Source organism: Sapajus apella, unplaced genomic scaffold (assembly GCF_009761245.1).
Source record: "Sapajus apella isolate SASKATOON/1434 unplaced genomic scaffold, GSC_monkey_1.0 scaffold20, whole genome shotgun sequence".
Classification (NCBI taxonomy): domain Eukaryota; kingdom Metazoa; phylum Chordata; class Mammalia; order Primates; family Cebidae; genus Sapajus; species Sapajus apella.
The window spans coordinates 2,637,026-2,649,661 of NW_022436960.1; positions in this window are offsets into that span (position 1 = coordinate 2,637,026).

Genomic DNA, 12,636 nt, shown 5'->3' on the forward strand with positions numbered 1-12,636 from the left:
TTTTCTTTTTATTTATATTTTTTAGAGATGGGGGTCTCACTTTGTTGCCCAGGCTGGAGTACAGTGGTGCAGTCATGGCTCATTGCAGCCTCAAACTCCTGGGCTCAAGCAATCCTCCTGCCTCAGCCTCCCAAGTAGCTGGGACTACAGGCACCTGCCACCATATCAAGTTTTTTGTTTTCGTTTTTATTTTAAAGAGACAGGGTCTCCCTATGTTGCTCAGGTTAGTCTGGAACTCCCAGACTCAAGAGGTCCTCCTGCCTTAGTCTCCCAAAGTGCTGAGATCACAGGCAAGAGCCTCCACACCTGGCGACAAACTATTTTCTAAAAGCCTCCCACATTACCCAATTGAATAGGGACGCTGAGGGTCAAGGTCCACAGCTGGGAGGTGGAACTCTGGGAGTAAGGGGCACGGGAAACAGAGGTGGGAAGCCAGGCCAGGCACGCTCGGAACAGCCTGCCCCAAAATACACCAGCGGAGCATTTGCATCTTTAGCCTGAGTTCTGTCAACTTTAAAAGACAATTTCAGATCGTTTTCCTTATCCATTAGATCACTCAATTGAAGAAGCACTTCCTGGGTGCCTAGGGCTGGCATTATTTTACATTTCAAGGGCTAAGCACCCTGTCTCACAGAGCTCAGAGCCAATAGGGGAGCTGAGCTGCACACCTACTGGGTGCAGACGCCACTCTGCAGGCCCCTGCTTGGATCTTAGATGGGTAGCTTGTTCAGCCCAGGCCCTGAGGGTGAGTGAACCCCCTCCCTGGGAGGGCGAAATGAGAAGGAAGACATTGTCATTTAACCACAGGGAGAGCCCGTGGAGGGTTGGGGTGCTCAGGAAGAGCTGACACCTCTCACTTAGGTGGGAGCATCAGGAATCTGGGCCCACATTCTTTCCCAAGAGTCTGGCCTCATGTACATTTCCCAGAAATTCTCACTGTTTATACTGAGGGGCCTCCCTGGAGCAGAAGTCATTCAAATCCTGTTTTCAGCTGTAAGTCACTTCCTGCCTAGCTTAGGGCACAGGCATCTCAGAGCGCTGAATGTATGGCCACGTGGCCGCCCCAGAGATCCAAGCAAAACTGTCTGGTTGCCTGGCCTGAAAGGCTTTAGTGTGTATCCCAGACCCTGCTCCAGAGTTACACGCAGGGCCCTCCAGCAAACCCTGAACAGCAGGCAAGACCCAGGCCTGGACAGAGGGCCACTTTCCGCAGCCCAAATTGGGGCCCTAATTTGGAGAAATCTGAGTGGACCTAAGCTGAAGAGCCCCACTGGGGAGGTCAGGAAGTGGCCAGGGGACCTCCCTCTCCCATCAGGCGGGGCAGGAGGCTAGGGTGAGTGTGCTGGCAGGAGATAGAGGGAGGAAGACGAGGGGAGAAGGTGAAGGGGACAAGGTCACCAGCACTCCCCGGTGAGACCTCTCCAACACCCGTCTTGGTAACCGCTTCTCTGGCAGGGGTTTCTGTGGGCCTCCCAGCCTGTCTAAAGGGGAAGAGCATGTCCACCTGGAACAGGGAGGCTCCCTCCTGCCCATCCCAGGGCTAGGAATTCCAGAAATGCGGGTCAGGAAGGGGCAAGAAGTCAGGCGCTAGCTCCATCTCCCATGTCCCAATCACAGCATCTCAATTTATACGTGCAGCATAATGGGGCTTGTTTAGAACACAAGGTAGTGCTTCCCGGAGGGAAAGGCTCAAAACGACAACCTAAAATGAGCAAGGCAGAAGATGTCACAAGGGCCTGAAGCAGGGTGGCCGCCCTGACTCTGCGTGTGCCATGTCCTCCCTGGTGAGTGATTGGGCCAGGAGAAGTGGGGGTCCCAGGCCCATGGATTGACATCCCAATGAGAAGCTATTTGGCTCTAAGAAGCCCCTAGCCACACAGCTGCAGGAACCTGGGAGATGCGGAGCAGCCCAGGGTCACTCCCAGCTTCATCCCAAATTCTTGCATGTTCTGTGTATAGGGAGAGCTTGAAGGCACAAGAACTGTGTGAGGGTCTGTGTTTGACCAGAAGGCAGGAAGCAGCTTAGCCTGCAGCCCTTCTGGGGTACCTCCTGGGCACCCTCCACTTTGCAGCTTAGATCTCTGGGGAAGGGGGCTGGGATGCTCGGCAGAAATCATCACTCGTCTGCACGCGATGAAGGCGATGCCGTGCCTGCATCTGTGTCCGGAACCCGATGGAAGGCAATGGACGGCAGAAACGGGATTTGAATGATTTCAACATCTGCTCTAGGAGCCCTTTGTGCCAAGTCAAGATGGCCTCATCCCCACAGGCCACATTCCTGGCAGGCTGGGGCAGGGGACTCTGGGCCAGAGATCTGAGATCAGCTTGCCCAGCAAGCCCCCAAAGTTTATGCTGAACAGAGCACAGAAGCCGAGCTGTGTTCCCTTAGATCAAGATTTTCACACCTGAACTCATGTTCCCTTTAAATAAAGTGGAAACTCCCTATCCCTCCCACTCTACACCAAGATTCAAATCTCCCCAGCAAGACTGTTTGCTGAGGCTGTGTTTGCTTCAGGCCCCCGAACTCAGGCAAGCTCAGCTCTGTGGTTATCTAGCACCTCTCTTCCCAGCCTACAGCGGGGTGGCTCAGCAGCCACCTGGTCCGAGAAATGGCTGGATCGGGACCATATCAAAATATTCCTGCAGCACTTCTGTTAGTTCATTAAGATGCCAATAGAAGGCCGCCCCATCTCACGAAGCCTCTCTCATCAACGTGACACTTTGTCTGCAGTCTAGCTGGGTGTGACTTCTCGGTTGGCATTTTGGCAGTATGCACCCAACATTTCAACGCACACCAGCCTCAGCCCAGACATTTGCTCCTAGAAACGGTTCCTGCAGAAATACTTGCACAGTGCAAGAAGACACAGAGCGACAAGGACATCCAACACGGCACTGTCAGTCTGCAAACTGAGCACAACACTTAGCATACACTTAGTATTCACTAGGCAGGTTTCAAAAAGCTTTTTATACTTATTAATAGCTCATTTAATCTTCCCTCAAGAGACAGGTGCTTGACCATGCCTGCTTCACAGATGAGGAAACTGAGGCACAGATCTACCCAGCAAGAAGCAGGCCTTGCGTCTGTGTCGGGAGGCTTCTCCCTGCTGAACTGCCTTCACAATCCTCCCATCCCCTTTACCTGCTGAGAGGGCAGGGACACTCGAACTGAGTTCCTGGCCACACGGATAACATAAAACCCCAAAGGAAGCTGGGGTGTCATTTGCGCACAGCCTTCCAATCAGAAAGAGCATTTTTTGAGAAGGCTCATAAGCCCTCCACACATACACGTGGCCCAGGAAAGGGGCGTGACCGTACCCTCTGCATTTCTCCACTGAGCTGTGTACACCGGGAGTACATCTCTGTGTACAGTGGGTACGGAGAGCGTGGTGTACTTCGGTGTATGCAGCTCAGTGCCGAAATCACAGCTCAAGTTGACTCCCCACAGAAGAGCTGGGTCTTTGGGCCTCTCCATTTCCCTAGCCAGGGGAAAGGCTTGTAGCAACTTCTATTCAAACTCAGCAAACACCCGGGAGGAGTGTGCGGGTCCTGACCCGCTGCCACAGGAGGTGTGGTGGGACACCGCAAATCACAGCCCTAAGACCCTCAACATCAGCCCCACGGTAAGGGCCACAGGGAGCCTGGGCACCACCAACCATGGGACCTGGGGGCGGTAGAACAGCAACAGAGAATCCTGCTGAGCCAGAGCAGAGCGGACTGGCAGCCCGGTGCACTGGCCGTGGCCCACCGCTGGCTTGCAGTCGCTGAAAGGAAACCTAAATTGTTCCTCGATCCTATTTGCAAAGCCACCACACATATGTGTATCCCCAAGTCCCCTTTCCATTTGCACAAAGGGTATGTGTGGCTGGCAAGAAGTGCTCGAGAGGCTTCGGGCAGACTTGAGTGGAGTTTGCAGGTGCCAAGCCCCCTCAAGACCCAAGGACCCTAAAGTCCACTGTCCAGTCTTCAGAGTCAGAGGACAGAGGTGGACAGGCCTTCAGCCACAGCCTCCCCCAAGACAGACAGCCTCATTTGCAAACTTGCAAGACTGGGAGGAGACCTGAAAACTCCAGGGCTGGAGAATTCTTCCCCTTCTTAAAGGAACAGATCAACTCCAACTGGGAATGGCCATGGAGACTAACAGCCCCTTCCCTGTCGAGTTTGCTTCCCTTCACTGCCTGGGCTAAGCATATTCCACCCCTCGCCCCAGGCTGGGAGGGAAAGCCCATGATAAGCTTGGAGCTCAGTAAGGTCAGTGTTGCCTCCTGGGGCCTGGGAAGGGCCAGGACTTCCCAGTGGGGAGCAGGGCTCTTTAGGGCCCCCATGCTACTAGTTCAGGAGTCCTCTTAAAATTTATTTTTACCCCCAAATCCTGCCCATAAGAGCTTCCATCCTCCACTTCTACAGAAGCTTCAAGCGAGGTCCCCAGGGGCCCAGAGACTTGCCCCAGCTCCGTATGGGAGCACTGAAATAGTGCCAGTCTGTGGCCATCCAGGTCATTCTCCTCCTTTGACTGCCCCAAGGGAAGTGACCGGCTTGAGGAGACATTGAAAGGACAAGCAGGCCCAGCACTGGGGCCCTGCCATGCCGGGTCCTGTAGAGTTAACTCTCTCCTGGCATCACCGGCAACAGATCAAATGTCAAAGGTGAAAAGGAAAAGGCTCACTCAGGGCTAACCATTCAGATACTTCCTTTTCTTGCTTCAAGCAGCGGACAAGATCCGCTCTTTTTGACAAGATGACAGAGAGCCCTGGGAAGGTAGGGCAAGTCAAGGGCAGAGGAAGATTCTTCAAGCTGTGACTTCTCCCCTGAAATAGACACCACCGTCCCAAAAACCTCATCCCACAGAGACAGGCGCTTCAGGGGCCACAGAAACAAGAGGTCCTCAGCCCAGTGAGCTCGGGTCTTCCCAGCCTCTGCTGTCTCCTGACAGCCTTGCTGCTCTCCCTTTGGGAAGAGCAAGATCCAGGGCTCTGTCCAATGGTGGGAAACAGGAATAACTCATGCTCCTCCTCAGACAACACAGCAGGCTTGAGCCCCTGCTCCTTTTGATCCAGGAAACAATCAAGATCTATCTCATGCGGATAAAGCTGCTTCAGACAGAAGAGTGCATGTGTGCATTGTATGTGTGAGCATGCCCGTGGCCACAGCGCACTCAGTGCTCACGTGCGCTGGAATGAGAATGAGGCTGGGGCTGCAGTTCATGGCAGCTCAGTTCATGCAGGCTCAGCGCCTGCAGCAGTCCCATGCCCAGCTAGGCCTCGATGGACCCCGTCTCCACCACTTCTGCTCAAACAGCTCAGGGAGAGCAGAAACGGACCTGGGAATGGGAGGTGCCGCCCTTCCCACTTCTGACGCCGCCATCCCCCACCACTGACCTCCAGCAGGGATTCCTTGGGCTGAGTACTGGCTAATTCACTGTAACCAAGAGCTTTGGGGGAGGGCTGCCTAAGCAGCAAGATTCCATTTCTCTTGAAATGTAGAGTTTCAGTTGGGGGAGGTGCCGGACACAAGCCTGGAGCAATTTGGCGGCTGCTTTCCTCCAAACGGACAGGCAGGAAGTTGCCTGAGGAACACAGATAACCTGTGGTCTGAGAATCACCAAGACCCAAGAAATCACAAACCACAGCGGATTGTGGTGAATCACAGTGAACTGTACTGCTAAGAACTGCATCTGGACAAAAGAGGGCTGGGAAGCCTAGAGGGCAAGTCCACGGTGGCCAATTGCAGTACCACGGGATTACAGGTTCTGCGGACCGCGGGCAACTGGCGAACCACTCGTAATTGGCAAATCGCGGCAACTGGCAAGCCGCGGCCAACTGTGAGCCTCAGGCAACTGTAAGCCACAGGCAACTGGTGAGCCACGAGCACTGGTGACCTGCGGGCAATTGGTCAGCCGCAGGCAATTGACGAGCCGCGGGCAACTGGCAAGCCGTGGGTAGCAGGCAAGCCCCAGCTCTGTGAACAAATTCATTTCTCACAGATCCACAAACTCCTAGCAATTCCAGCCTGGGGTGTAAACAATGCCCAGCTGCCCACCCTGTACTTGGGCATGAGGTGGAGCTAGCAGTCTCGGGGTGAAGCTAAAGGGGCCAAATCTACTCAGAGACCCCAAAATTCAATACCGCAAAACCACACCTAAAACAGAAATTCGCAGCAGGTTTCATTCTCAGGGAAGATGAAGCCAGCCGCCAGGTGTGTGTGCCGGCCTCCCGCATGAGAGTCATTTACATCACAAGCAGCGCCAGGTGGGGAGTAGCCCATCCCCCGGGTTAAGAGTGTTCAAGTTGGTTTTTTCCTTCTCTCTTTTTTTTTTTTTTGAGTTAGTCTTTTAAACTCTATCTTATCTTACTCTTCCTAAAGAAACAAGGTGTCCCTAGGCAGGCTGTAAGGAACAGCTCTAAGGATGAAATTTACAGAGTTCGTCTTGGAGTGGCAGGGAGGATGGTTGTTGCCTTTCTTATCCTGCCTCATCCCACATGAGATGGCCTCAGAGTGGACACAAGACATTAAGGAGCTACCCAGGCAAATTTCGCCTGGTTCACCTGTCCTCCCCAGACATGAAGAAAAGCCAGTGTAGTGTGGTCACCCGTGCCCCAGCTGCGGATCAGGGATTTGATGATTCTGAGGGAAATGGGTACCAAACGCTGATACAATTCAGTGTTTTCAGTAACTGTGCTATGAAACTCATACCGTTTATTCAGTACAACAATGCCAGGAAATGGGTCTTCCATTCTCCAGTTTTACCGAACACCAGACTGGCTGGCAGGTCAGGATTGCAAAAACTATCAAGGAAAAGAACTGGGGTGACAGGTGGCCTCTAGACAGGAGAACTGGGTCTTTGGGACCCTCGGGATGGTTTCCTTAAGCTACGATGAAGGTCTGGGCGATTCCTACCGCGAAATTTCAGCAAATATTCGAAAGGGTGCAAAAGTTACGTGGGGGTTAGTGGTTGGTATTATTTCACGCAGATACCCGGCAATAATCACCCACAGACCTAAGAATCTCAGAGATGCGTTAAGTTGCATACCAGGGTGATATGTGGTGAATCACACTGAACGATGGTGCAGAGAACCATCTGTGGCAAAGAAGGGCCAGGAAGCCTAGCGGGTCAGGGCAGCTCAGATCCTTTGTGGCAAATTAAAGTGTATCAGCGAACCGCGGACTACTGGCGAACCGCGGGCTACTGGCGAACCGCGGGCTACTGGCGAACCCAGCTCCGTGGCAGGGCTACACGCTCTCCTGTCCAAGGAGTAGTTAGTATCTTGGCGTGAAGCTGCAGATGCCAAATCTCAAATACCCCAAAACTTAATTCCTCGGACCTCAGAGATGAAAAGAAGAGAGGACGACAGCAAGTCTTCCTCTGGGCGGAGGGGTGCTGGCAGAGCGATAAGCGCCCGCCTTGGGCTGAGAGAGACATTTGCAAAACAGTAAGAGGAGTGGAGCTGAAATTGGACGGGGTTTTTAGTATTCCTCTTTTTAAAGGAACATCCCCAGCAGGCTTTAAAGAGCTGCTTGAAGGGTCAAATTTACCAAGGTCATCCCAGAGAAGGGGGGTTGTTGTTCTAGTCCTTTCTTCCCAGGTGGGAGACACACAGAGCAAACCCCGGACAGTTTGGTGTGGGTGAGAGAAACTGTTCTGGTGACACCAGTCCCCTAGGTCAAGGGAACACACCACTCCAAGGATCAGAAATGGATGAACGACTGGCAATGCATGGTGAACTGAGGGCACAAACCACAGTCTGAGCAGACGCGGTGACTCGCACCTGTAATCTCAGCTACTCGAGAGATACAGAAGGATCCTTTGAGGCCAGGAGTTCAAGGCCAGCCTGAGCAGCATTGCAAGACCAAGACCCCATCTCAAAAAAGAAAAAAAGCAGCAGCAGCAAAACACAGTCTCGCAGCAATGGAGCAGGGAGAAAAGAAGAACCTAGGGACGCCATTGTACCTGCACGGTTATGGTGTTCCAGACTGTGGGCCACTGGCGAATCACGGGCCACCGGTGAACCATGGGCCACTGGTGAACCACGGGCCACTGGCGAACCACGTGCCGCTGGTTAATCGTAGCATAGCCTCTCACAGACCTGCAAACTTTGTGATCCCCTATTTAGGTCTGGGGCATGAAATCCTCACTTTCTAGTCACCTAGTAGCCAGTAGCCCAATCCTGCACCTGGGCTCAGCGCTGTTGACGGTCTTGAGGGGTCCTGCAAGTGTCAAATTACATCAGAAACACCAAAGCTCGATTCTACAACCCCTAGGGCCAAAAAACAAAAGAGGAGTGTACTCTTCCCCAAGTCAGGAGTCCATTCTCATTCCTTAGGGGAGCTTTGCCAGTCCCTGTGCTCACGCCCCCAGTCGACAGAGCTATTTGCGAGGCAGCGGGAGAGCAGAAGGTAATTCCTTGGGCTGTTGATCTTCTCTAACCCTGTGGGGCTTCCCTTCTTAAAAGAGCCGAGTATCTCCAGACGGGCTCTAAGGGGTGCTTTGGGATTGAAATTTACCAAGTTCAAAGTGAGAGCAAGTACTAAGCATATTTATCTTGTTCCCGCCTGGGGCCTGCAGGGCAAAGCTCTTTGGGGTCGCGGAGGACCATTTCCCTATGTCTTGGCAAAGTCTTCCAGCAATCGCAACACTCCATCCCCAGCCACTGAGCAAATAAATGAAGCACAAAGTAGCTGCTAGGATGTTGATGCCAGCAGTGTAAGGGGCATGGGGACCCTCCTGCAGCGAACTGATGCAGAGAGTCAAGGCGCATGGCAAGTCAGGGCCAGGGGGCCCCCTGGGGGCTGCAGGCCACACATGGGTACCAAAGCCCTGCCAGGCATGGGAACCAGGAGACCACAACTCCATGAATAGTGGCAAGAAGCAAGCGTGCCAACGTCCGGTGGGACCAGCAAGCCCTGCGGCACGACACAGGGCAAACCGCAGCACCGCAGGTTGGGTCGTGGCTCCCAATCTTGGCAGCCTTAGGAGGACCCTACAGCCTGCCTCCGGTAATCCCACCAGATCACCTGCCTTCTCAACCGCACCACCTTCAGACATTTTCAAGCTAGCATGACCAGGTTAGAGGGGTGGAAAATGAACTCTGCTTGTGTTTCTCTTTGTTTTTGTTTTTTGTTTTTGTTTTTGTTTTTGTTTTTTTGAGACGGCGTTTTGCTCTTGCTGCCCAGGCTGGAGTGCAGTGGCATGATCTCAGGTCACCGCAACCTCTGCCTCCGGGGTTCAAGCGATTCTCCTGCCTCAGCCTCCCGGGTAGCTGAGATTACAGGCATGTGCCACTATGCCCGGCTAATTTTGTTTTTTTTTTTTTTTTTAATTTAAAGACGGGGTTTCACCATGTTGATCAGGCTGGTCTTGAACTCCCGACCTCAGGTGATCTGCCCCCCATTGACCTCAAAGTGCTTGGATTACAGGCATGAGCCACCACGCCCGGCCCTAATTTTGTATTTTTAGTAGAGATGGGGTTTCTCCATGTTGGTCAGGCTGGTCTCGAACTCCCGACCTTAGGTGATCAGCCTGCCTTGGCCTCCCAAAGTGTTGGGATTACAGGCGCAAGACACCATACCCGGCCTTCTCTTCCTCTCTTTTTATTATTTTATTTTTTATTTTTGAGACAGAGTCTTACTCTGTCGCCCAGGCTGGAGTGCAGTGGTGCCATCTCAGGTCACTATAGCCTCCACCACCTGGGTTCAAGCGATTCTTTTGCCTCAGCCTCCTAAGTAGCTATGATTACAGGTGCCCACCGCCACACTCACCTAATTTTTGTATTTTTTGATAGAGACAGTTTCACTATTTAACCACGCTGGTCTAGAACTCCAGACCTCAAGTGATCTGCCCGCCTTGGCCTCCCAAAGTGCTGGGATTGCAGGGTTGAGCCACTGCGCCCGGTCAGTGCTTTCCTCCTTAAAGCAACAGCCAGGAGTTGCTCCTCAGACCAAAGACCACCATCCCTGGGGCAGTTTGCTTCCATTGGCTTCCTGCTAAGCCAGCACCACCACTGCCCCAGGTTGGGAGTGGAAGCTCAGAGGATTGGATGGCTCCGGCTGGGAGCTGGGCCGGCTCTACATGGTCTCCTGGGGACTGGGGAGGCATCCCCACAACTCCACTGTGAGGAGGGCTCTTCAAGGGCCTCCAGGCACCTGATCGCTGCCCATTCTTTTATTTGCTGAGATCTCACGGGGGCTTGACCTGACATTGATTTCACTGCACCCTCACATCAGTCCCAGGAGGTGTATTTTTTTTATTCTCCAATATTACAGGTACCTCACCAGAAAAGTGGCTAGGTGCCATGGCTCAGGCCTGGCGTGGTGGCTCACACTTGTAATCCCAGCACTCTGGGAGGCTGAGGCTGGCAGATCACCTGAGGTCAGGAGTTCAAGACCAGCCTGGCCAACATGGTGAAACCCCCTCTCTACTAAAAATACAAAAATTAGCCTGGCATGGTGGCACACACCTGTAATCCCAGCTACTCAGGAGGCTAAGGCAGGAGAATCGCTTGAACCTGGGAGGCAGAGTTTGCAGTGAGCTGAGATTGCGACACTGCACTCCAGCCTGGGCAACAAAGCGAGACTCTGTCTCAAAAAAAAACTGGGCCCCAAAAGTTCTTGATGACTGAAAATTCCACTTGAAGACTTAAGTGTGCCATTAAGATGCAGGCAGGGCCTCCCTGGAGGGCTGGGAAGGGATTCTGATGCGTGGAAGATGCCAGGAGCCAGGATTTGATGAGTGACAAACTTAGGGGCCCAAACAGCTCCCCACGGGCGACTGAGGGAAACGATACTGGTGGCAGAAGTGCCGTCCTTTCTCAAGCACAGACACAACGGTCCCCAAAGCCGCACTGACATTCCCTGCAGCCCCATCACATTAATTCTCCCAACAGCCCAATCAGGGAACTGTCATCATATTTTAACCTTTAAGATAATTACAGAAATAAATCTTGTTTCTTGTTAAAAAAGAGAGAGAGAGCCGGGCGCGGTGGCTCACGCCTGTAATCCCAGCACTTTGGGAGGCCGAGGTGGGTGGATCACGAGGTCAAGAGATCGAGACCCTCCTGGTCAACATGGTGAAACCCCGTCTCTACTAAAACTACAAAAATTCAGCTGGGCATGGTGGCGCGTGCCTGTAATCCCAGCTACTCAGGAGGCTGAGGCAGGAGAATTGCCTGAACCCAAGAGGCGGAGGTTGCGGTGAGCCGAGATCGGGCCATTGCACTCCAGCCTGGGTAACAAGAGCGAAACTCCTTCTCAAAAAAAAAAAAAAAGAGAGAGAGACAAGAACAAAAGAGAAAAATACCAAACAAAAACCAAAGAATGCAATGGCATGTCCCTGTGATGAGGTGTGACCCTGAAAAGTGTGGTTTCTCGCTTTCCAAACTCCCTCCCATTCTGCTGCCCGCGGGGAGCCCTGTCCCACTCAGTTGGGTTCCTGGTACTTCAGAAGATGGTCTGGGAGGAAAGGGCTTCTCCCTGGAGCTCAGTGTCACCCCTGGAGGGCTGTTTTAAGGTGCGTCAGGCTCTACCAGGCCTGGGGGTGTCCTTGTGGCCTGAGGGAGGACCTGGAATGATGCAGCAGGTTCACCTTTGTGTCTTGAGAAGCCATCCCTCCCTGACCAGCTCTGCGGAGAAGGTAGATTACATAGAGCATGGGTAAAAGGTGAACCCCAGAAAGGATTGGGGGCCCTTGTTAGATGCATTTCCTTTGAATGCAAGCTCACCTTGCCTGAAAACCTTCCCTTTTGAAATGCAAAGGGATGAGGTGAATACTTGGTGAGCCCTCCTGGGTGCAGAACTGGGTAGAATGGTTCCCCAGAGTGGCGGCCCCAGTCCCACAAAGTCTGGGGAGCAGGTTTGCTGGTTTCCTTTGAACCTGGGAGGCGATGAAAGGCCACCGTGTGAGGTGGAAACTGGTGTGCCACGCGAAGACTCCAGTCCCGGACCTGCATCCCAGCCCTGCTCTTTCTCCTGGGTCACATAGCATGGTCTGGAAGATACCCAGAAAAAACAAATGAGGCTTCGTTTCCCTCCTCCCCGGGCTGGCTCCTCACCGCCCACGAGGTCTCCTCTTCACCACCCAACTTCCTGTCCCTCCTCATCCCTAGGGCTCCACCGGGGTGGGTGGTCCACGGACACCAGCAAGACGGCCTCCCCATCAGGTCCAGCGGAGTGCAGGGCCGAGCTCAGCCCCATGGCTTTCCTTGGGTCCCCAAGGGAAGGTTGGCAGCCATGCCAGGGGTGAGGGTGGGGCATGGGCAGCAGGTGGTGGACACCGGAACACCATGCCTGACCCCATCCAGTAGTGTGACCCACAGACAGGGCTGGGCGTGTCCTTGAGACCGGAAGGAGAAGGTAACAGAGGGAAAACTTGTTGGGGGCTCTCCATGCATGGTAGGCGCAGCCGCTGAGGGAGGTGTCAGGGAGAAGACTCCCAGAAGGAGAGTGCTCCAGGGGCAGCTAGAGATAGCTGAGCAAGCACCTTCGTCCCAAGCCTGCACAGGAGACAGTTTGTGTCCAGCAGTGTGGGCTGCTGCCTGCAGCCTGGTTTCCTGCCTGGCCAGGGGCTTCCCCAGTCATAGGTCAGCACAGCCAACCCAGAGGACAGGAGATGCAGAGCAAGCAAAAGTCAGGGAGCCAGGAAGCCAC